Source organism: Acartia tonsa, chromosome 7 (genome assembly GCF_053477335.1).
Source record: "Acartia tonsa isolate MP-2025a chromosome 7, ASM5347733v1, whole genome shotgun sequence".
Taxonomy (NCBI): Eukaryota; Metazoa; Arthropoda; class Copepoda; order Calanoida; family Acartiidae; genus Acartia; species Acartia tonsa.
Genome location: NC_137266.1, coordinates 53,302,817 through 53,325,680, shown reverse-complemented (window position 1 = coordinate 53,325,680; position 22,864 = coordinate 53,302,817). Strand labels below are relative to the sequence as shown.

The 22,864-nt window shown below is 34.3% G+C and overlaps 1 long non-coding RNA gene across 1 annotated transcript; it reads right to left on the bottom strand.

The window, feature by feature from the left end:
- Nucleotides 1–1,457: 1,457 nt before the first annotated feature.
- Nucleotides 1,458–22,560, bottom strand: LOC145323994 (uncharacterized). The gene is made up of 5 exons (XR_013881159.1): nucleotides 22,500–22,560; nucleotides 20,537–20,601; nucleotides 19,747–19,822; nucleotides 19,019–19,093; nucleotides 1,458–1,592 (listed from the first exon to the last, which is right to left on the bottom strand). It is a non-coding gene; the product is annotated as an uncharacterized LOC145323994 (long non-coding RNA).
- Nucleotides 22,561–22,864: the final 304 nt, after the last annotated feature.

Sequence of the window (22,864 nt, the reverse complement as noted above, 5' to 3'; positions counted from 1 at the left end):
TGATATTCTTATGGCTGTATTCACTCTTTTTGTTTTTATATCAATTATTTATTTCTTATAATTGAATAATTGGATCTTTATTTATATTAGGAAATACAAAAAAAGTAATATAAAACAATATTTTGTTTTATTTTAAAAGCTAAGGTTTTCTCTAATGAGGGTTGATTTCTGTACCCGTTAGTATAGTAGTAGGTTACTGTTAAGGGGAAAAAATGTAGATCAATTTGTAGACCCTGTCAAAATTTTGTATTTGGTCTTTGAAATGAGCTAATAATATTTAAAAATATTAACACAGCCAAGTTGCTACAATTTTCAATTTGCTAGCAGACATCCCCACCACTTTGGTGCCAGGTAGTTGTCTGTGTTATACATCTATTCTTTTTCATTTATTGTTGTCATAAGATATGTTTAATATATGTTTACAAAGAGAGAGAGAGAGGAGATAATTTGCTGTTCATTACACTAGTCCCCAAAGTTTTATAATAATGTTGTCTTATTTATTTAATTCAGCAACTTTTGGGACTATTATTTAATTTTGATTCATTTAGTTAGTGTTCATAAGTTTCAACCACTAATTGTAACCTAGAATAGGGCTTATTTTGTATATCATGATTGGGGATGTGCATCTATTTATCGGCTATTGTCTTATCCCTTTAGATTCTTGTGTTTAATATATGTTTACAAGGGTTTTAGTCTGGGAATAGTTTACTTTCTTACACCTGGCGAGTAAAAAACAAGGATAGTATTATTTTTAGGTAGCGAAGCTCATAAAATCTTATATAAAAGTAACAAGATATATGATTGTCTGTGTGTACTAAAGGATATTGCTAACTGCTGAATCGATATGGTAGCTTCTCATAGGTCATGGGAAGGTTTATGGCTAATTTAGGGGAGGGTGACACCACCCTTCCAAGATTTTTTAGTCTGGCCATTGTTTACTTTCTTAAACCAGGCGAATATAAACAAGGATGACAACATATTTAGCAAGCAAAGCTCATAAAACCTTATAAAAAAGTAACAAGATAAATGTTTGTCTGTGTGTACCAAAGGATCTTGCTAACCTCTAAACCGATATGGTTCTTCTCCACAATGTAGCTTCTCATAAGCAAGGATGATAACATATATAAGAAGCGAAGTGAATAAATCCTTTTAAACAAAGGTTTTGTGTTTGTCCATTAAGATCTCAAAATCCAATTAATTGATTAGGTTCTCCATTTGAGGTGTCTACCATCTTTTTCTCTCTCTTCTACCTTTTTTATACTATCGTAATTGATGATCAGATGGAAAATTTAATTAATAGTTATTAGGAAAAGTCATATAGTAGATTCGCTACCATACAATCAAACTAATTCCCTATGCTCTAAATTTAACCAAAATATATTCTAGAAAATTAAATTTTACATTGTGTAATTCTAATTAATATCTTAAAATTAAAAGAGTTAAAAAAAACGTTAAAATTATATACATATCTTTTATTTTATTTATAACATTAAACAATAGACATGTAGGATAAGGTTTGATTGCAGCTGCAAGGAAAAGGTCTTCGTGCAACCATATTTTGTCAGCCTCTAAGCCGCATCCACCATTCCAAACTGAAAAAAAAATACTTTTAACTCAAATGTAAAGTCTTAAAAACGTTCTATTTAATTGTTTTACGTGTGTGCCTTGAAAAGGGGATTTTAAGTTTCTCCATTTAGGGAATATCAGTATGGACAGTAACTACCTTGACTAAAAAAGAATAGACTTTAAAATCTTCATACTTTAATTAGATGACTATATAACAAGGACTAGTGACAAAGCGGCCTTAGGCCGCCTTAGGGTCCGAGTTATTAGAAAACAACAGAGGGACATTTCAAATTATAGAGTAGCTTCTCTACTAAAAAATATTTTAGCAGAAAATCTTACATGAACTTTATATGTCTGTCTGGTACACAATCAGAATTATGATTTACTTTAAAATAAAAATAGAAAACAAATTTGTCTGTGAGGATTTCGCTGACTAAAAAGCATCATATATTCAATTATCTTTGTCAGTCAGTCCGTCCATTATGCTAAAGTTTTAGTAATTAGATTTTATGGTTTTAGAGATGTATGTTTAAAGTTTACTGTATATATTTCTATTGAAATCTAATGTTTTAACCACATTGTCTATCTTATTAGATTTTTATTAAGTTCACTAAGTTTATGGATGTAATCATATGTTTCTTTGTACTCTAATTGAAATGTCTGTCTGTCAGTAAGAAACCGTAAAGGAGTAATTGTGAATTTCTCTTCAGTTATTAAAGATAAATGACTGGAATTAAAAAAAAACATCCCAATACTGATGAACATCCAGTATATAACTTACTTTGTCCGTCCGTCTGTTGGAAAGCTTTGATATGCATCTACTATCAAAGATTTTGTATAAATCTATTGTAAACCTTTCCATGTTTTTAGCTTTACTAAAGACTTATAAATAATGTTATCCTTGTTAAGCTTTAACATTTCTTAGAAATTCTTATCCTTATCCTATCAAGAGTAAAGGCACATCAAGTGTAAACCTCGGTGGGTTAGGGCCCCTTGCAAGAATTAGGCTTATGGGAAAAACCTATCCCTTCTAATTTACAATCTTTATAATAAAGTAACAGGATATACATTCTACATGTGTCTGTGTGTACTAAGGGATCTCACTGACCACTGAAACGATATGGTTCTCCATTGTTTCTCACATTGTAGCTTCTCATAGGAACTGGTAAGGTTTATAACTATTTTGGGGGAGAGTACCACAACCGCCCTAGGAGAAATCACCCCTAGAAAATAATAAACCCCTCTCAAAATTTTTTTTTACTTTTTCTTTAAAAAACTGTACTTGAAAGAGGTGGTTTGACTCCCCCCTAACCCAAGGGTCCCTGGATGCCTCTAGGGGCAAAGCCGCTGCTAGTTTATCTATAATACAAAGTCTATAATACAAAGTAGAACGATGTCTGTCTGTTTGTAGCAAAGGATCTTGCTAACCGCTGAACCGATCGGGTTCTCCTTTACAGGGTAGCTTCTCATAGGTCCCAGGAAGGTTTATATCTATTTTCTTGGGGGGTGGGACACCCCCAACTCCCCAAACAAATGTAAAATACCGCCCCCCCCCCCAAAAAAAAAAAAAAATATTTTTTTTTCTTTTTAAAACTAAACTTAAAATAGTGGGGTCAACTACCCCCCCCCCCCCCAAAAAAAAAAATACGAAAAATTGGTTTGATTAAACCTCTTGGGGCGAAGCCGCTAGTTTATAAAATATGGAAGTGTATTTTCAATGCTTGATATGTACTCGATATGGGAAAGCACCTTAAACATCACTTGCTTAATTATTATTAAATATATTTTTTACACGAAGCACCTCTATAATTACAAATGTCCGTCTGAGGGTAAAACATAATTCTTCATCTGCTATTAAAGATAGACGGCTTTAATTATAAATTAAAAATGTATTTTTCCACTTTATATGCCGTCGGTCTGTCAGTATAGCTTTTAGTATTTCCAGGGAAGACTTTATTATCTTATCTTATCTTCTATTCAAGTTTTGTATGATTTACAACATACAACAATAAATAACTAATAAAAATATTTTTATTTGTAAATACATTGTCAATTTGATTTCAATGTCCCATTCTTAATATCTAATCTACTTAACTGATTGGGTTCTCTATTTTATATAAACTTAACATCGGTCCCGTGTTGGTTTTAGGCTATTTAATTTTTAGATTTAAGTCTTGAAATGGGTTTAAGCTTTTTTTCTAGTCCGTAGATGACAAAGGGGCAAACGCTAATAATATATAAAGTTTTTTGTCTGAAGGTTAAAATCTCAATAACTACTAAAGCAATTGGGTTCTCAGTTTTAGGTAAGCTTCAAATAGGTCCCATGGGGGCATTAGGTTATTTCATTTTTAGATGGTTTTAAGATATTTTTTCTAGCCTGTTTCTGCCCCTTTAATTACAGAGCCCCTGGTTGCTAGGGACGCATCCGCTAGGTATGCATTCTTTTATTCAGAATTAGAAATATGGATTTTGTTAAAATTTCCCTGACAATTCTATGCCCGTTTTTCTTTGGGGTGGGGGGGGGGGGCCGGGGGGTTCACTGTATATTCACAGGGGAAATATTAGAAAATAAATATAAATATATTAACTTGCACATAAAGATTACTTCAAGTTCAACTACTTACGTTAGAATTTCTGTCTGGCTGATTTCAGTTATTTATTTTATAATAAAAGCCTTTGATACTATGAACGTAATAACATTCTTCCTTAGCGTTTTCTTTTTTTTAAAACCTCTCTCTCACACTTGCTTTTTCTTCCATTTTTCTTTTGATTTCTTTATTTGATCTTCAGATACGTATTTATAATAATACTTTTTTCATTCTTTCAAAAATGAAATTTGAATTAAGGAATTTATTTTCCAATATACATTTTTTTATATAACCGTCACGAAAGAGTTAAAATGTTTTTAATTTTTGTTTGTAAATCTGAACACATTAAAAGTGGCGCTAGAATCAATTTGTTTTAAAACTAAGTTTTCTTAAATTTACTATATTGTGATGTATAGTCCCTTTCTTCCTGACTTAAGAGCAATGCATGTATTATATAGTTTAGCTTTTAGTTCTTGTGTCAACGGTTTCGGAGCAAGACATTGCTCTGCAACACGACACGAACATAAAAGTGAACAGTTGTCTTAATATTAATGTTATTATTGTATGTTAACCTTGTATTGAATTAATACACTTTATAAGAATATTTAGCTGTTTGTTCTTGCTATTACTATACGTCATTTTGGCGCAGTAGTGTAGTACGAATCTACGGCTCAGATTTTCTTTTAATTGTATTATTTCTTTGCTTTAGTTTTGTTCAGGAATTTTTGGACGCCATGAAGGTGGACATTGATTATTACAAGAAGTTGTCCCCGGCGGAGAAGGAGGAGTATATGCTCCAATTGTTGGCCTCGCTGCAGGGTGATATTCATTCCAATGGGGATAAGCTGGATAATCTTACTGGAAGAATGGCGCCGCTGGAGGCGAAAGTGCAGGAATTGACGGATAATGTTGATACTAATGTTGCTGCGGTTACTGGACTGGCTACTCGGATAGACGATTTGGAAGATCGTCTTAATAAGGTGGTGGAGCCTAGTGTTGATAATGATATCAAGACTGAAAATGTGACTGTTGTGAATGAGTTTATGACTGGCCAGCAGCGAATTCTTGAAAAGATTGCCCAGCAGAATAGTTTGAATGACCAGCAGAATGGTTCGAATACCCAGCAGAATGGGTCGAATAACCAGCAGAATGGTTTGAATAACTCTATGCCGTGGCAGAGGACGGCTGGTGGATCTGGAGGATTTGGAGAATCAGAAGAGAAGCCTAAGTTGTTTGCTGGTGGTTCTCGGCCTATTTTTGGTGGTATGCAGGGAAATGAAGATAAGATCATAAAACTTTGGGAATTGTCTAGAGTGGATGCTGTGGACAATATCTATAATGGAGTTCTCATGTGGTGGCCAGCCCTTTCTGAGGTTGATGCGGAGGATTTTAATACGCTCAATTTTTTTGAAGCTGGACTGAGTGATTCGCAGGTTAGTTGGTGTAAATCTCTTGTTTATGTACCAGATAGATCTCTGTATGTTTCGCAGGGGGAGGAGAATGTGCATAGGTACAATGAAACGTGTGCTAAACTTGATGATCAGTTCAGAAAAAATGCGCCTGAATTTGCAGTTGACGATGATGTGATTTTCTTTGATGATTATTTGGAGAGATTTTGGATGACTACTAGACGTTATCATATGACTAATCATCAAGTGTGTAAGGAAATTTTGTTTGATAAATGTGTGGGTGTAAGAACCGCTTGTGGATATACACTAAAACCTGCTGATATGGAGAATAGACAATTAACATTAAAGGGGTACTTGTGTAAGATGCGGGAGACATTTTTACCACCCGACATGAAAAATGTGTGTAAAGATGCGTATTTGAGTGTTAAGCAACATGAGAATGATAAGATTGATGCATTTTTTGATAAGATACTATCTTTCTGGAAACGTGCGTATCCGAAACCAACTGATGATATGTTTATGGATTTCTATTCTCAAGTGTGTAATGTGGTTTTATCTCCACTTTTGGCTAATCAGATGCGTCAATTTGCATTGGATTTGGAGCGTGACGGACAAGTGCGAATGATAACGAAGTTTCGGACAGAGTTAATAGTTAAAGCACAATTGATTGTTAAAGGGCTACAATTTAATCAAATTTCAGGGTCAATGGCTAGAGGATGTACAACAAACCAGATGGCTTTGGCTAAGACGATGGTTGGTGGCGTTGGTTCCAAGTCAAATCCTGTAACTATTGATCAGGTTAGTGATGAAGATAATTTGTCATATGAAATAAATCAATGTGAAATTGATTTAGCTGATGAATTTGGTGGACCAGCTGAACTTATTCCTTTAATTGGCGCAATTCAAGGTGGTTTTATTTGTTATTATTGCAACAGAAAGGGTCACATGATGAGGGATTGTTTTGATATTAGAGATAAAAAGTTGCCTAATCCTAAAGGAAAATACTTTTTGCGGTGGGGAAACAAGCCTTTTGTTCCTTATAAGACGGGGCAAAAGAGTTTTAAAAAGAATGAAAATAGTTTGGATAAAAAGAAATTGGTTGGTGAAATTGAAGGAGAGGTGAAAGAAGGGGAGGATACGAAGGAAGTGGCGCATGTCGATGGTTTAGGGGCAAGCGATTATGAAGACGACCTTGTAGCGGAAGTCGAGGCATGGAATAATGCTATTATAGATGACATTTTATGGTTTTAATGTTTTGAATGTATTATAATCATAAAACCTTATTCCATTTTCTACTTGTTACGCGGCATTGTTTTGATTTATGCGCATTGTAAATAAACAACAACAAAACAAAATTAATGATAAAGAGTGAACGAAGCAACTCTAATTTTGTGATAATTTATTTTGATGGTTTATTTTGAATTATGAAAGATAACATATTGTTTATAAGCCTATATGAAATTACGAGATTATGTTATAATGGAAATCAAAATAATTAATTTAGTTTTTGATTATGTTTTGTTGAAATTATGAAAATTCATTTTTGTTTCAGACTGTTGTGGAGTCTAACAGGGATAAGAATAATAAAAAGTGAAAATGAAAAATGAATTAGGAATACAATTTTGTAAAATTGCTATTGAAAAATATTAAATTGAATTTTAAATTGAATTAAATTTGATAAAAATGTGAAATTAGATATTTGAAAAGTATTAAATTTTGATGAAATGTGGAAAATTGTTTTAAAAGATGAGTCAGTTATTGTGATTTAAAGTATTCGATTTTAAAACAATTATATTGCGATTTAGTGATGTTGATTCAGCAAAATTTTTAATGAAGTTTAGAATTTCATGAAGCAAAATTGTTATAATGCATTAGATATAATCGTGGAGAAGTCTCTTTCTATGAAGGAAGGGAGGGGCTGTCTCTCGGAGCTGGTATGCACAAATATGGTGGAGCTGTCTCTTTTGTTGGAGGAGAAAGGGGGAGTGAACATATTTGCAACGAATATTGCACTACCTCTCAGAGTTGGTATGCGCAGATATGGTGGAGCTGTCTCTTTTGTTGGAGGAGAAAGGGGGAGTGAACATATTTGCAACGAATATTGCACTACCTCTCAGAGTTGGTATGCGCAGATATGGGGGAGCTGTCTCTTTTGTTTGAGAGAAAGGGGGAGTGACCATATTTGCAAAGAAATTTGCACTGTCTCTCAGAGCTGGTATGCGCAATATGGGGCGGTGTATAGAGGTAGCTGAAATGATTATCGGGCGTGGAGCGCGCCATGCGCAGAAAGTTGAGCTGCGCAGAGAAGCAAAGCTGCGCAAGAAAGTGCTCTCAGGTATTGAGATATATAGTTAGTTGAATTTCGACTTTTAAACCTTTTATACATCTCAGTTTAATCTGACAATAATAGTTTTGTTAGGTAATATTTTATTGAATTTCAAAGAATTGAACTTATGGTATTTGGAAAGATTAATTTGCTTGGTGATTGATAATGTTTGATCATGTCATATTTCTTAATACAACTTCTTTTATTGTGTTACAAGTTATTGGTTCAGTGAAACATTTATTTATGGCATCTAAAATCATTGTATTTATTTTAGATTGGCTGAGAAGAGTGTTTTTGGTGATTGGGAGATACTGTCATCATTATTTATTTGATGGTGAGTTGTTATGATTTCATGTTGTTACCATTTGATTACCATTATATATATATTGATGTTCGAAAAATAGTCTTGTAAATTTGTTATATATATATTAATATCAATATTAATTCTTATGTACAGTGATTTTCCATCAATTGGCATCTAAAATTTTGTAATATTTTAGATTGGTCGGAGAGAAGTTTACTGATTGTGGATTAACAAATAGTTTGGGGAGTTTCTGTTGGCCGGAGAATTTCTGTTGTTGATTGTGGATTAAGAGATATTTTTGGACGTTTCTGTTGGTGGATGAAATATTGTCGGTGAGTGAATTGTTTTATTCAGTTCTTTTGTTATTTGTTGTAGACAGATAGATAGTTATTTGATAGACAATTGGATAGTTACAACCTCATAACTGTTGGTGTGAGTTAGATAGCTGTTTTATAAGTTTCATGAAGATTCTGAGATGGCGGCTGGAGCGGCTGAAGTCTATGTTCCAACAAAGATTGGTGGCATGGAAATCCTGACCTTAATTGATAGCGGCAATGCAAGAGGCTGCCTGATATCTCAAGTGTTGGCTAGAAAGCTCGATTGTGTGATTGAAGAAACGGATTCGAAAGCAACAGGCGTGCAAGGTTCCAGCATCAAGATTGATGGTGTTGTTCGGAATGTTGAATTTCAGATTGGAGGTCACAGTTTTCAAGAAGATTGTTTTGTTATTTCCGGCATGACTGTACCTATGAACCTAGGCAGTTATTGGTTGAACAAAAATAACGTGAAGACGATATTTGCCAAAGACGGCAACAGGATTGAGATGCATGGAATCAGTGTGAATTTAGTAGCTAAACGGAAAATTGTAGTGAAGAATTTGGTTCATACAGTTTTGGAGAAAATGGAGAAAGCAAGAACTAAGAAACCTGAGATTAATGTAGCTGAGTTACAAGACCAAAAATGGATTTGTTCATTGAAAAATCGAATAGAAATTCCTGCATTGAGTACAGTGGTGGTAGAAGTTTCAACTAAAGGAAATATGCCTGAAGGACAGTTGTGTTATATAGCTCCTAGACAAGGTTACTGTAGCCGAAACAACTTGTTGATAAACGAAGGAATTACTGAGGTGGGAAAGAACGGTAAAATTATGACTAAAATCACGAATTTTGAAACTGTTACGAAATCTGTTCCTGCTGGTACTTTGGTTGGAAATTTGTTTGTGGCGGAGAAGATAGCAATGCTGCAAGAGAACAGGGTTAAAGAAGATGTGTCAACAACATTAAAGAAGATTCGTTTTATTAAAGATAAATTGAAGTTGGATAAAGTTCCGTTTTTAAAGGATAATGTTTCTTTGAAAGGAAGGATAGTTGGTTTGTTTTTAAAGAATTTCAAGGCATTATCGATTGATCCTACGGATATTGGATCTTGTACTTTGGAGGAGTATGATATTCAGTTGGTTCCTGGAGCTCAACCTTTCAAGAATAGGATGATTAGACTCAATCCTCATCATGCAGAGAAACTAAAAGAACAGATTGATTTATGGTTGGAAACAGATGTGATAGAAGAATGTAATTCACCGTTTAATTCTGGAATTTTTGCTGTTAAGAAGAAGGTTGGAAATACTAACGAGGTGAAAGTCCGTTTTGTCCTGGACTACCGCTCATTAAATGAGATAACTGAGAAGATCTGTTACCCTTTGCCTAACATTGGTGAGCTATTTGACAAACTTGGAGGAAAGAAGATTTTTACGTCTATTGACCTAACTTCAGCATATAATTCAATGCATTTGAAGGAATCTGTCAGGAAATATACAGCATTTTGTTCTAATGGACGGCAATATTGCTTCAAGAGGCTTCCGTTTGGATTGACCAATGCTCCAAGTGCATTTGTAAAGTTGATGGATAGAGTAATGGATTTGAGTCCTGAATTAAGGGCATTTTGCCTAGTTTACCTGGACGATGTTCTTGTATATAGTATGAATGTGGAGGAACATCTGGAACATTTGAATATTCTACTACGAACATTCTGTGAAGCAGGCCTCAAGATTAATCTTGGAAAATGTACATTGTTTGCAGAGGAAGTGAAATTTCTGGGCCATATTATAAATGCAGAAGGCATATTTATGGACCAAGCATATATTGAAAAGATTAAGAATTGGCCAGTACCTGAAACAGGTAAAGATATTCAAAGATTTACTGGTTTCATAAATTATTATGGTTCATATTTCAAGAATTTTTCTGATATTACAGCACCATTGAACAAATTTAGAAACAGTAGTAAAATAGAATGGGATGAAAAAAGTATGGAAGCTTTTACAAAGACTAGAGAATTGTTCTGTGAAGAAATAAGTAAATCGTTCCCGGATTGGAGAATGGAGGCTGAACCATTTGTGTTGGATACAGATTGGTCATCTACAGCTATGTCTGCGGTGTTAAGTCAAAAACAAAATGGACAGGAGAAGATGATATCGTGTTGGTCACGTGTTTGTTCAACTCATGAAGCCAATTATGCAGCACATAAAGGAGAATTATGTGCATTAGTAAATGCTGTTGAAAGATTTGAATGTTATTTGAGACACAAGAAGTTTATCGTGAGAACTGATTCAGCTGCACTGAAACATCTATCTACTTGGAGGCAGAACGGATATTTTGTTGGTCTCACCATAAGGTGGATAAATTTTTTATCCACCTTCAGTTATGAGGTTGTACATAGGCAGGGCAAGATGCATACTAATGTTGATATATTGTCACATACTGCATTAAAGGATAGTAAAGATAGGATATCTAAATTATCGACAGACGAACAAGGAGAGTTAATATTGGATACTGTATATCAATTGGAAGATCCTAAATTATGTCTTATTGCAGGAATTGGAGCAGAGACGGCCAGTCAAATATCATCCAGATTGAAGGCGAGAGAATTTAGTCGTAGCCTGGAGAAGGATCCTGTTTTAGTTGAGGTGAGGAAATTTATTGTAAATAATGTCAAACCTACGTCCAGAGAATTGTCTCAAATGCCTTATCGTGGTAAACAAATATTAAGATTTTTTGAACATCTGAGTTATAAGGATGGTTTAATTATCCTGACTTCACCTATGCGGCTTCAGAAAGAATTTCAATTTATTGAACGGGTAGTGGTACCTATTGGAATGTACAATAAAGTTTTCTTGTTAGCTCATGCAGATGTTACAGCGGGGCATAGGGGTTATTTGGAAACTTTGAGCAGGATTAATCGTCACTTCATTTTTCCCTATGTATCTAAATATGTAGCGGCGGCAGTTGCAAATTGTGTCATTTGTTTGAATAGACGTAAAAAACCTAAACATAATCATAATATAGAATTTTCTCCTTTGGCTGGGGAAGCTATGGCAGAGTTGGCCATAGATGCTTTAGGTCCTTTGAATGAGTGTGAATATAATGGAGTCATTTGTAAGCACATTTTAATAGTAGTTGACAGTTGTACTAGATATGTGTGGTTGTTTGCTATTGAAGATGTTAAAGCTGAAACAATTATTGAATGTCTGAAGTTTAATTTATTTTCTGTTTGGGGACTATGCGAGCGAATTAGGACTGACAATGCACAAAGCTTCAAATCAAAAGTTTTTAGGGAAGTTTGTTTAAGGTTGGGAATTGAACAAATTTTTATCCCTCCAAGATCAGCAAATTCGAATTACAGTGAAAGATACAACCAATCGGTGTATTCGTTTCTTAAGACTGATTTACGTTTTCAAGATGGAGATTGGGCTTATAAACTTAAAGCTACACAATTTTGTATGAACACTTCTTTCAATCGGAGGTTAGGATGTTCCCCGTATTTTAAGATGTTCCTAAGAAACCCTAAACTTCCACTTGACTCATTTGACCCGTTAACACGCTCGAAAATTAAACATATGAATTTTTCAGAGTTATTGGAGTGCCTTGACAAGAATTGGAGGACTGGACAAGAAAGAACTGAGAAGTATTTGCAGGTAGAAAATACAGAAAGGATAGGTCGGCCGGTAGCTATAAATTCCTATTGTTATATTTTTTATGACGTCACAACGATTGGTGTAGCTCGTAAACTCTGCTCGTTATGGGTGGGTCCGTGTTTAGTGACAAAAGCAATTTCTGATAGTTTATTCGAGGTTCAACCCCTAGAAAAGTGTAGATTGAAAGATAAAGGGGTGAGAATTGTACCAAGAGATAAAATATATGTTATTGAGAGTACTTTAGACTTGACTCCAGATGAAAAGATTGACTTAGTGATTACAGATGAATGTTTCTCTGTGGATAATACCTTGAAAGTAAACTATGACTTTCCCAATACTTTGAGAAATTTAACTTGTTCAGGCGTTTCTGGAGAGGAGAATAGTTGTGGCGCTAGTCCAGAGGTGGTTGGAAGGCGGAAGGATGGACAGGTAACACCAGATTTTTTGGAGAAATCTTTTTTGGGTGTTGGGTTGTCACAGCAAAGGTCAAATGTATCTCAGGATAATGAAAATTTAGATGATTTAGTTGAGGATCTTAGTGATACTTTGGAAAGTACTCATATTTCTGATAGTGTAGATTCAAATGATATGACTGACAAAACTAAGTTAGACTCTACATATTCTACTATTAGTAAGGATAGTGTTTTTCATGGAGATTATGCCTCTGATAATAGCTTAGTAGACAACAGTTTGGGTGTAGAGGATGTTAACATGGAATCTGCTAGAGAGTTAGAGTCTCGGATGAGTATTTTAGAGGACACTTTTCCAAAATTGCAAAGTAAAATTGTAAACTTGGAACAACGAAGGGGAAGTGTTAAACGAGGTAGAGATGTTGAGGAGGATGAATTAGATAGATCGTTAGATAATGCAAAATTGCAAAAAATGTCTGAGACTATTCCTGTTAAAGGTCGTCCTAAAGGTTCTACAAATGAAGTGCAATTACAAAAATTAGAAGAGGATAGACAAAACAGAGAAAAAGACAGATTAGAACGTTATTCAGTAGCCGATGTAGTAACTAGGAACCTCGCAAAATTGATTAAAAAATAATATTTGTAATAATTTGTATAATATTTGCAGGAGAAGAGATTACCACGAGAACCGTAGGGAGCGTGATGACAAGAGAGGAAGCGGCGGTGATAGACATGACCGGAATGACCGGAATGACCGGAATAGACGAGATGGAGATCGTGGTATGCGCAAGAGGTCACCGGACGCTTGTATTTCAAAGAGTGGACGTGCTGGACCAGTACCTGTGAAGAAATCCAAGGATGATAGAGGAGTCAGGTACTTGGATATTTTGTTATTTGTTGTTGTGATGCAGGTTTATTGTTTGATTGTTGTTGGTGGTATGTATACGTCACAGGATCCACGGTTAGCAGCTTATGATTGTTCTCAAATAAGTAATGTTGAACTTAGATCAGCTGCCTGTTTGCATGATAGGATGGAACCGGTTAGATCTGTGGAATTATTGGGGTTAGCAGAAACCGATTTTATATTGTCAGAAGCCATTAGTTGTGAGGTTAGACTAAAATTGGAGCGCTGGTTTTGCGGTACCGCGAGTCATGTGCACGTACTAGACGTGCCACATGAAAAACAGGTAGAGTTGAGTATGGACGAATGTAGAAGGGTTTTTCATTCTGGCAAGTATCAGCATGATGGTATTAGTTTTAAAGTAAATATAGACTTGCCAACTGTTCACAGTTTCACAGTTAATGGAACATTGTCACCTTTCTGGGATGTTGGTGGTGAAAATATTCAATGCAAGACACTGGGAATATACGCGCACAATATGTGGTTCAATTTAGGTTTTGCTGTTGGGACTTTGCATATTTTAGTGAAAAATACACCCGTTTTGATCAAGGGAAATGTTGTTATGGATTATGATAAAAAGACGATTGTGGCGAATTTTGAAGATAATCATTTGTGGGCAACATCAACTTCTCCATATTTTCCGTATGTAGTACGAAAACCGGCCAGTAATTTTAAGGTAGTTTTTCAAGATACATTCAATTTAACTACTTGGAATGAACAACTTTTTGTTTCTAACTTGGAAAGGAATATTTTAGTTAAAATTATGGGAACAGAGAAACTTACTTTGCAGCATCTGGATTTCAACATTTTTGTAACAGAATTGGAGGGTATCAAGTTTTTAGAGGAACCGAAGGCGGCTGTTAGAAGTTATTTTGGGGATTTGTTAAAACAGGAAGCTAGATTTGATTTGAATGCTATGTTTTTGGCTAGTAGAGAAAGGAATGAGAGGATGATGGAACTTTTTAGTATTTCTAGATGTGCTCAAACAGAAGTTAGGTCAAATGTACAGATGCATCATGGGTTCAGAATTATATACCTGGGAGAAATTGCTAAGTATGAAAAGTGTACAGCGGTTGAAATTCCAGTAAAGTTAGGTGTGGATTATGGATGTGCAGTAGGACACTTGATGGTGGATTATAAAGGTGAAACAGTTGGAATACAAGAATATAGTAGAATGATTGTAGCAGTAGAGGATATAAAATTGTTAAATTGTTCGCAAAGTCCGGTATTTTTGAAATTGACAGCTAATTTGTTCCTTGGGAATCAGGGGCAGGGACTCGAACTTCTGCATATTGCCAATGAAAAATCAGAACACGTGGGACAAAAGATTTTTCTGAACGACGAAAAGGTGTTTATTGCTGATTTTAATAAGACTATTAAATATCAGGGATTAGAGGATTTTGAGGATTTTAATGGACAAGCTTCTAAATTGGATTTTGTTGATCATAAGTTGTCATTTTTCGAACAGGTTACAGGTCCTTGGTTTGGTTTAGAACATTTGTTCAAAGATATATTACCATTGTTTGCCAAGTTTGTTTTGATTGTGTTAATGTTGTTGTTAGGTATAATTCCTATGTTGGCATTGTTGTATTGTTGTTGTTCATGGTGTCATAAAAAAAGATTTACTGAGGAAGAATTTAATGCTAGATCTTAAATTTTTTATGCTGAAATTTAATTATATTGTATTTTTGCAGGTTGGTTACGGCGGCAACAATGAATCAAAAGTTATTGAGCAATGAAGAAGATGGCCGCCACAAACAATCTGTCAATGAAGGAAATCAAGTCAAACCTGGTCTACCAGTATCTGCATTGGTCAGCAACTCTGCATCCCGGCTGGTGTTGGTAATGTCGCGCGTTGAGCTGCCCACGTTGAGTGTGGGCAGGGCGACAAGGAACATATTTTTGAGCAGTGAGGACATGCCACTGGCAGATTTAGCTCGTCTTATTGATAATGAACCAAGGTTTAAGTTGAATTTGATAAACATGTTATCGGTGCAGTTGGAGATGGGAAGATGCATCCACTCCATAGACTGGCCTGTGGACAGGATCCCTATCTTTACCAGCCAGAATTCAAGACACCTCAACCTGATGGCGGCTGGTGAGCATTCTAAAGCTATAAATAGAAAGTTGTCATGGAACGAGACAACTAGTTTGAATAAGTTGAGTGCGACCATATTTCTCTCTAAGCTTGTTTGCGAAAATTTACCAAGTTTGGTGTTGCTTGCTAAGATTGAATACCTGGATGGAGATGAGAGAAAAAGCTGTCAAACGTTGGGCGAATTGTTACCCATAATCAAACATATGGGGGAACTTGAGGATTGGCATCAACTTTCAAAAATTGACGTCATACCTGCAGATGGTAAAATGAGCCTTCAGACGGTGTTGAGAACGGTGGGTAACAGCGTTGATCCGAGGTTGAAGACGCAGGTTGTGTCAGCTATCCGGCTCCTGGCACATTGGAAAGATGTCGTGAATAAAGTAAGCTTTATTCTGAAGCAAATGCCATCCACAACTTTGTTAGAGTTACAGAAAGATTGGCTTGATGGAAAGTCTGAACAGGATTTGAGTGCTAAAGTGTTTATTGACTCCATTCAGGTGAATGAATACATGAACTTAACAGTCTACATTCCACGCATTGTAAACATGAATTCGGTGAGTTTAATCACCAGTGGAGAGATGCCTGCTGAGATACGTTATGTTAGATTGGATGGTCAAAGAGAAATAATTGATAACCTGGTGAGTGCCACATATGCAGGTAGTCTGTTGAATGATAAAGTAGACGCAAGAGTTCTGACCTGGGAAATGCAGATGCGCTGCAAGCGTCTCCGTCCGACTCTAGCCAAGCAGATATTGTTATGTGATCCAAGTACCACTTTAGAGAATGTAGTGAAGGAAATCAGATTGGAGTTGGATGGAAACGTTTATACAAATTTGTTGACAACCAATATTGAGTGGAAGTTTAATCCTGAACACAAAGTAAATGAGTGGTTCGAAGGTGATTTCAAATTGGTTACTCGGTTTGGGGATCCTGTTTGTGTTCAGATGGATCAGCCCTTAAATCCGAACATTCCTGTTTGTCTGGACCTTGAATTGTCAAATCAGCAATGGCGTGTTGATGAACAAGTGAGGGAGGAAATGAGGATGGAACACACGCCTGGAATATTGATGATGCTGGATAAATTTGGAGAGGAGGTTAGTCGTAAGCATCAAAAGATTTTGGATAATCAGGAGGAGGTTGATAACGTTGCAACCTCGATTTCGGTTGCGGTTACTAGTGGATTTGAAAGATGTCTTCATATGCTTGGTGATACTGAGGCAAGGATGTCTCAAGACGGCTTGTGTGATGAGACCGCAAAACTTGGAGTGAATGATGATGAAGCTATCATGCCCATGGATATTGAAGAATCTGGCAAGAAGAGCAGAACATCTGGAAAAAGAAAGTAATAATTATAGTTATGTGTATTAATTCATATTTATTTTATTTTATGCATTTAATATTTGTTGAGGCAGTAGTAGTCTCAAAAAAGTTTAAAATTCATGTTTCATATTAATGCTCTATAATACCATGCTTAAATCTGATGGTTATATGTTAACCAATGTTATTTTTATATCATGTATTTATGATAACTATGTAATTAATGCATTAGGTGTTAATCAATGCATTTTTCAATGATTATATGTTAATCAATGTTTTTTTCTTAAAAAAAATATTAAAAAGAAAAAAAAAAAAACACATAAAGAAAAAAGGAAAATAAAAAAAAAACACAAAAAGAGTTCTAAGGAACCAAAATAAATAAAAAAAATGTGTATATGAAGTGTTTAAAGATCTGGAATAAAAATATATAAAAAACAAAAAAAAATATGGCAGGTGTCATACCAGATCAACTATTATCTATTTAATAAGCGTTCAACGCTACTTATAATATCTATGATAATTAACATGTAAAACCTATTGTATATTTAATCTGAAATATTACAGTTTGAAATCCAGGTTCATGTTAAAGCCAGGGAGAAATGTGATGTATAGTCCCTTTCTTCCTGACTTAAGAGCAATGCATGTATTATATAGTTTAGCTTTTAGTTCTTGTGTCAACGGTTTCGGAGCAAGACATTGCTCTGCAACACGACACGAACATAAAAGTGAACAGTTGTCTTAATATTAATGTTATTATTGTATGTTAACCTTGTATTGAATTAATACACTTTATAAGAATATTTAGCTGTTTGTTCTTGCTATTACTATACGTCAATATTATGAATTTAAATTTTCTGTTTTAAGAATAGTAATTAAATACTTCAACATTATGTAAATAGCAACATGAAATAAAAAAGATGAATTTATTCTTAATAAAGTAAAATATTGGGTCTTATCGTTCTGGGCAATGAGAGTTTATTATGGATTATTGGAGCACTATGAGTTTTAAACATTTATCCCTTGGAAGACTTGAGCTCATATATAGACATTTATTTCCTATATAGATCTGTCATGGATCTTGATGCAATAAAGCAGGCTGTTTTGTAAATGTTAAAAATTGGAAGATTTCATTAAATAAAAGTAATCGCAAATATACTTAGTAAATGACAACATCCTTAAAAGCGAAGCTCTGTAACGGTATGACAGACGAACATTAACTCTTGTAGAGTACTGAATATACAAAGTATGAATATATAAGTTTTGACAAGATTATACATAAAATTGTTCCAAAACTTTTTAAATACAGAATTATGTTTAAGGATATACTGACATTTTTAGCACTTGATTATAGAGATGTTTCGCTCGAAATATTATACCTTATCTAAATAGGAATCAGTATTCCAAAAATCAGATCAATTGGATGATTTTATCACATATAAAATTGTTTTAAAAAGTCAAAAAATCAACATGTTTAAAATGGACGTACGGACATTTTGGTAATGATTTTAGAGTTGCTACGCTTTCTAAATCATAACTAATTACTGCAGGAATCACCATGCAAAGTTTGAGATCGATAGGACAATTCTAACAGGCCTAAATTAACGAAAAAAAACTATCTGTTACGGACGGACGGACTGACCAATCCTAATTATAGAAAAGCTTCGCTTTTAAAAAGTGACTTGGTTTAATTTTCATTTTAAGAAATTTACACTCATTTGTAGATTAAAATTGATGATTAAAAGTGGGGACACTTCCAATTTGAACCAACCAATCAATATTTGATAAAAGTAACCAATTTATAATACAAAGTAGAACGATGTCTGTCCGTCTGTCTGTACGTCCGTCCGTCCCTTAAGATCATGGCAACCTCTGAACCGATCAGATTCTACTCTTCGGAGATTATACCTTCTAGTCCTGTGGTGGTTTTAGGCTATTTTCTTAGGGGGTGGGACACCCCCCCCCCAAAAAAAAAAAAAAAAATTGCGAATTCGCTATTTATTCGCGAAAATTTGCAATCCATTCTCATTTTTTTCCCGCTGGGTAGGTAATAGATGATGTAATTATACCTCTTGGGGCAAAGCCCCAAGAGGGTAGGGGCGAAGCCGATAGTTTTAAATTATAGAGTGAATTACCCTTGCTTTGAATTGGTTCCATTCTTGCTCATAGACTGTTAGATCAGACATAACCCGCTCCAAATCACATCCCACCTAATTAAATATGGTTTATGATAAAAAAAATGATAAATTGGCTTTTAATTAATTCATATGTAAGATGTTTCGCCTTATAGTAGCTTGTAAATTTAAATTTCAGTAATAGTTATTTCTCTCATCGTATTATAAACAGCTTTCCGTGGATATAAAATGTACATTTATAAGTTTAAAACCAGCATAATTGTACATTTTCATATTCGTAGAAAGCTGGATATAATACGATGCTAGACATAGTTATTTCGTATGGATGAGAACTGGTTCATATCTACCTGATTCAAATGAATACGAGAAAGATACTTCTAGTGTTAACTCATTAATATTTGTTGGATTAGTACTGGTTCTATGTTTTACTAGTTGAATTAAGTTTCTGAATCACATCCCATTAATATCTTGTATTTAATTTTACATTTACTTCACAAAAGATAAAAAATCAAGTTAAGCAGAGTAACCCAAACACAACAAGTAAGTCAGGGTATGCCAATATTTCATCAAGTAAAGTAAGGTATTCCAATATTTAATCAAGCAAAGCAAAGTATGCCAAAATTGCGGCAAGTTAAGCAGAGTATGCCAATATTTCATCATGGAAGGCAGAGTTTGTAAAAACAGGGTGTTGACACACTCTGCTTAATTTGATTCATACATCTTTTTACCTGCGGCTCCAAATGCTGTAGTCTTGACTTGAAGGTACCAAGAACAAGCGCATACTCTGCATACGATGCATCAATACTAAATAATAGTTGGTGTTTCAAACAGAAACATGCAGAACACAAGATTGGTAATGTGTCGGCTTTCTGGAGCACACCGTGTCATACTGTTGTTGTGAAATTTTCACTTAGAATTGTTTGTCAGAATCACAGTTCCTTGTCCCAGGTCTGTATAGTCCGGATCCTAAATCCACTAATGTCTATAAAAACAAGGATGACAACATCCATAAAAGCAAAGCACTGAAATCAAAGGACAAACGAACATTTACACTTGTAGATTGTCAGAACTACAGATTTAATGCATCAGTACAAACAAAATTGTAAGTAAATTTGTTGCAAAGCTGAATAAATAGATGATACTGTTTAAGAACATACTTACATTTTTTAGACTTGTTTATAGAGATGCTTCGCTTATAACATTGTACCTTTTTGGAATAGGAATCAGTTTTCAAAAAATCAGAAGAATCGGATAATTTTAAAATATAAAAACTTGTTGTCAGAAATATTAAAAATCGACATGTTTAAAATGGACATACGGACATTCTGGTATTGATTATCGAGTTGCTACGCTTCCTAAATTGTACCTAACTACTACAAGAATCATCATGCAAAGTTTGGAATCAATTCTAATTCTAACCTGTTTAAATTAACGAAAAGAGCTAACCGTGACCTACGGACGGATGGATGGAACGACTATAATTATAGAAAAGCCTCGCTTTTAAAAATGAAAACTAACTTTGGTTGACGATCTACAACAAGTACAGCATAGTTTGCTGCTTGGTCATCCGTTGGTAATTCATTCTAAAGAAATTCGTAATTCACAAAAACCAAAGTTTCTGCAGAAAATTGTCTATAATATGATACGATACATGATTTTTCAGTATGGTGGATAAACAGTTCCAATCCAGTAAATATCATTTGGTTTCGAAGCTATACTGGGAAAAAAATTTACCTTTTTAAAATATTTTTTTTAGAAACATGTTTGACTTCATAGAGAATTTTCCAAAGATCTGTCTCAACTTTATTGCTTTTTATTTAGAACTAGCAGCTTCGCCCCTAGCCTCTAGGGGCTTTGCCCCAAGAGGTTTGATCAACTTAATTTTTCGTATTTTAGATTTAAAAAGAAAAAGTTAAAAAAAAAAAAAATTGGGGTGGGGGGGGGGGTATTTTCATTTTTTTGGGGGGTATGGGGTGTCCCACCCACCAAGAAAATAGCTTAAAACCATCACAGGACCAGTAGGTATATTCTCTGAAGAGTAGAGCCCAATCGGTTCAGAGATCTTAAGCTTCAGACGGACAGACAGACGGACAGACGGACAGACAGACGGACAGACATCGTTCTACTTTGTATTATAGATAGCTAGTCGGTGTTTTTAGTAATAGATGTAAAATGGTCCATAGAATTTAAATATGCAATCGTTTTTTTGTAGACCTCTTATTTTTGAAGTAATTTAAGTTTTTTTTTAAATAGTTAAGTCGGTTTTAAGGTACTAAAATGCAACAAAATAAAAGAAGAAAATTGCCAGTATGAACAAAAAAGACCTTTAATTTGACACCTTACTTTTTAAATTCTGTTGAGTAATTATTGAAAAAATCAATTTATTAACCTCGGTTTAATCAAAATTTCGAAGCTAAAAATGTTTTAATTTTTTTAATTTTTTACTTTTTTTCAATTTTGCTTAGAATGGATTCGTAATATTATTCTGATTCTAAAAGTATAAATGAACCCATATTTTTTATTATATTTAAGTTTAAAGGTTTTATTAAACCGAGGTTAGAAAAATAGATTATTTCAATAATTACTCAACAGAATTCAAAAAGTAAGGTGTCAAATTAAAGATCTTACTATTTTTGTTCATACTGGCTATTTTCTTCTTTTATTTTGTTGCGTTTTAGTATCTTAAAACCGACTTAATTATTTTTTTAAAAAACTTAAATTACTTCAAAAATAAGTGGTCTACAAAAAAAACCCGATTGCATATCTAAATTCTATGGACAATTTTACATCTATTACTTACTAAAAACACCGACTAGCTATTCTAAATAAAAAGCAAAAAAGTTAAGACACCTTCTTTACTCTGAATGAGATTTCAAGTTATGTCAACGTTATCAAACGCTTTGGTGATATCACTGAAGTATGGCATTCAATTCAATTAAACATGCATTTTATTGAGAAAAAAATCTTGCTGTAAGACGTACTTTTATTATTATGTGATGTGTATGACATAGAAATGGACTGAATCATAGAGTAGCTTTGGGATCAACTGCAGTTCACGGTAAAATCTATTTCCAAAAATCTATGAATTTGAAAGGCTGCTAGCTTCCAAACGGCTGAACGTATAGATCATGCCCGCACACTGTTTTAAGCGGCATAAGAAGGCCTACAAATAATCTGGATTAGCCATATATCAATAATGCATAATTATCTCGTAGTGCAGAGAAATGCGCGAAAAAGAACTATTTTACGCATTTTTTCTTCAGTTAAGCTTTCCCTATGCATCATTAAATCTTGGCTATTCCAAATTATTTGTATGCCTTCTTATGCAGCTTAAACTTGTGTGTGGATATGATCTGTACGTTTAGCCGTTTGGCAGCTAGCAGACTTTAAATTTCATAGTTTTTTGGAAATATTCGTTGCCAGGAATATTTTACCGTCAACAGCAGTTGATCCTAGCTTTGTAACCAACAAATATACCAACCCTTAGTCTCTGCCATTTAGCTCTTACAGTATCATAAGTTAACTCAGACATTTTTCAATCTGAAATTTTCAATTATTAGGTTAAGTAAATTATAAAAAAAAATCTAGGGAGGAGGATGAAAATAGCCTAAATCCATCAGTTTCTAAGACTTCCATGTGACAATAAAAAAATATAACCATTTAGGACATATGTAAAGCAAAAATAAAGCTAAGCAAAAACCTTACATACTAGGGAGGTCTAAAATACTTTTAGCAAGAAAAAACACAACGAATTGATACCCCGTTTTTTATTGTTGTTTTGAAGGGTTCATTAAGAATTAAATAGAACTAAATGTAAATATGTAAATGCGTTTGATGGGCCTATCG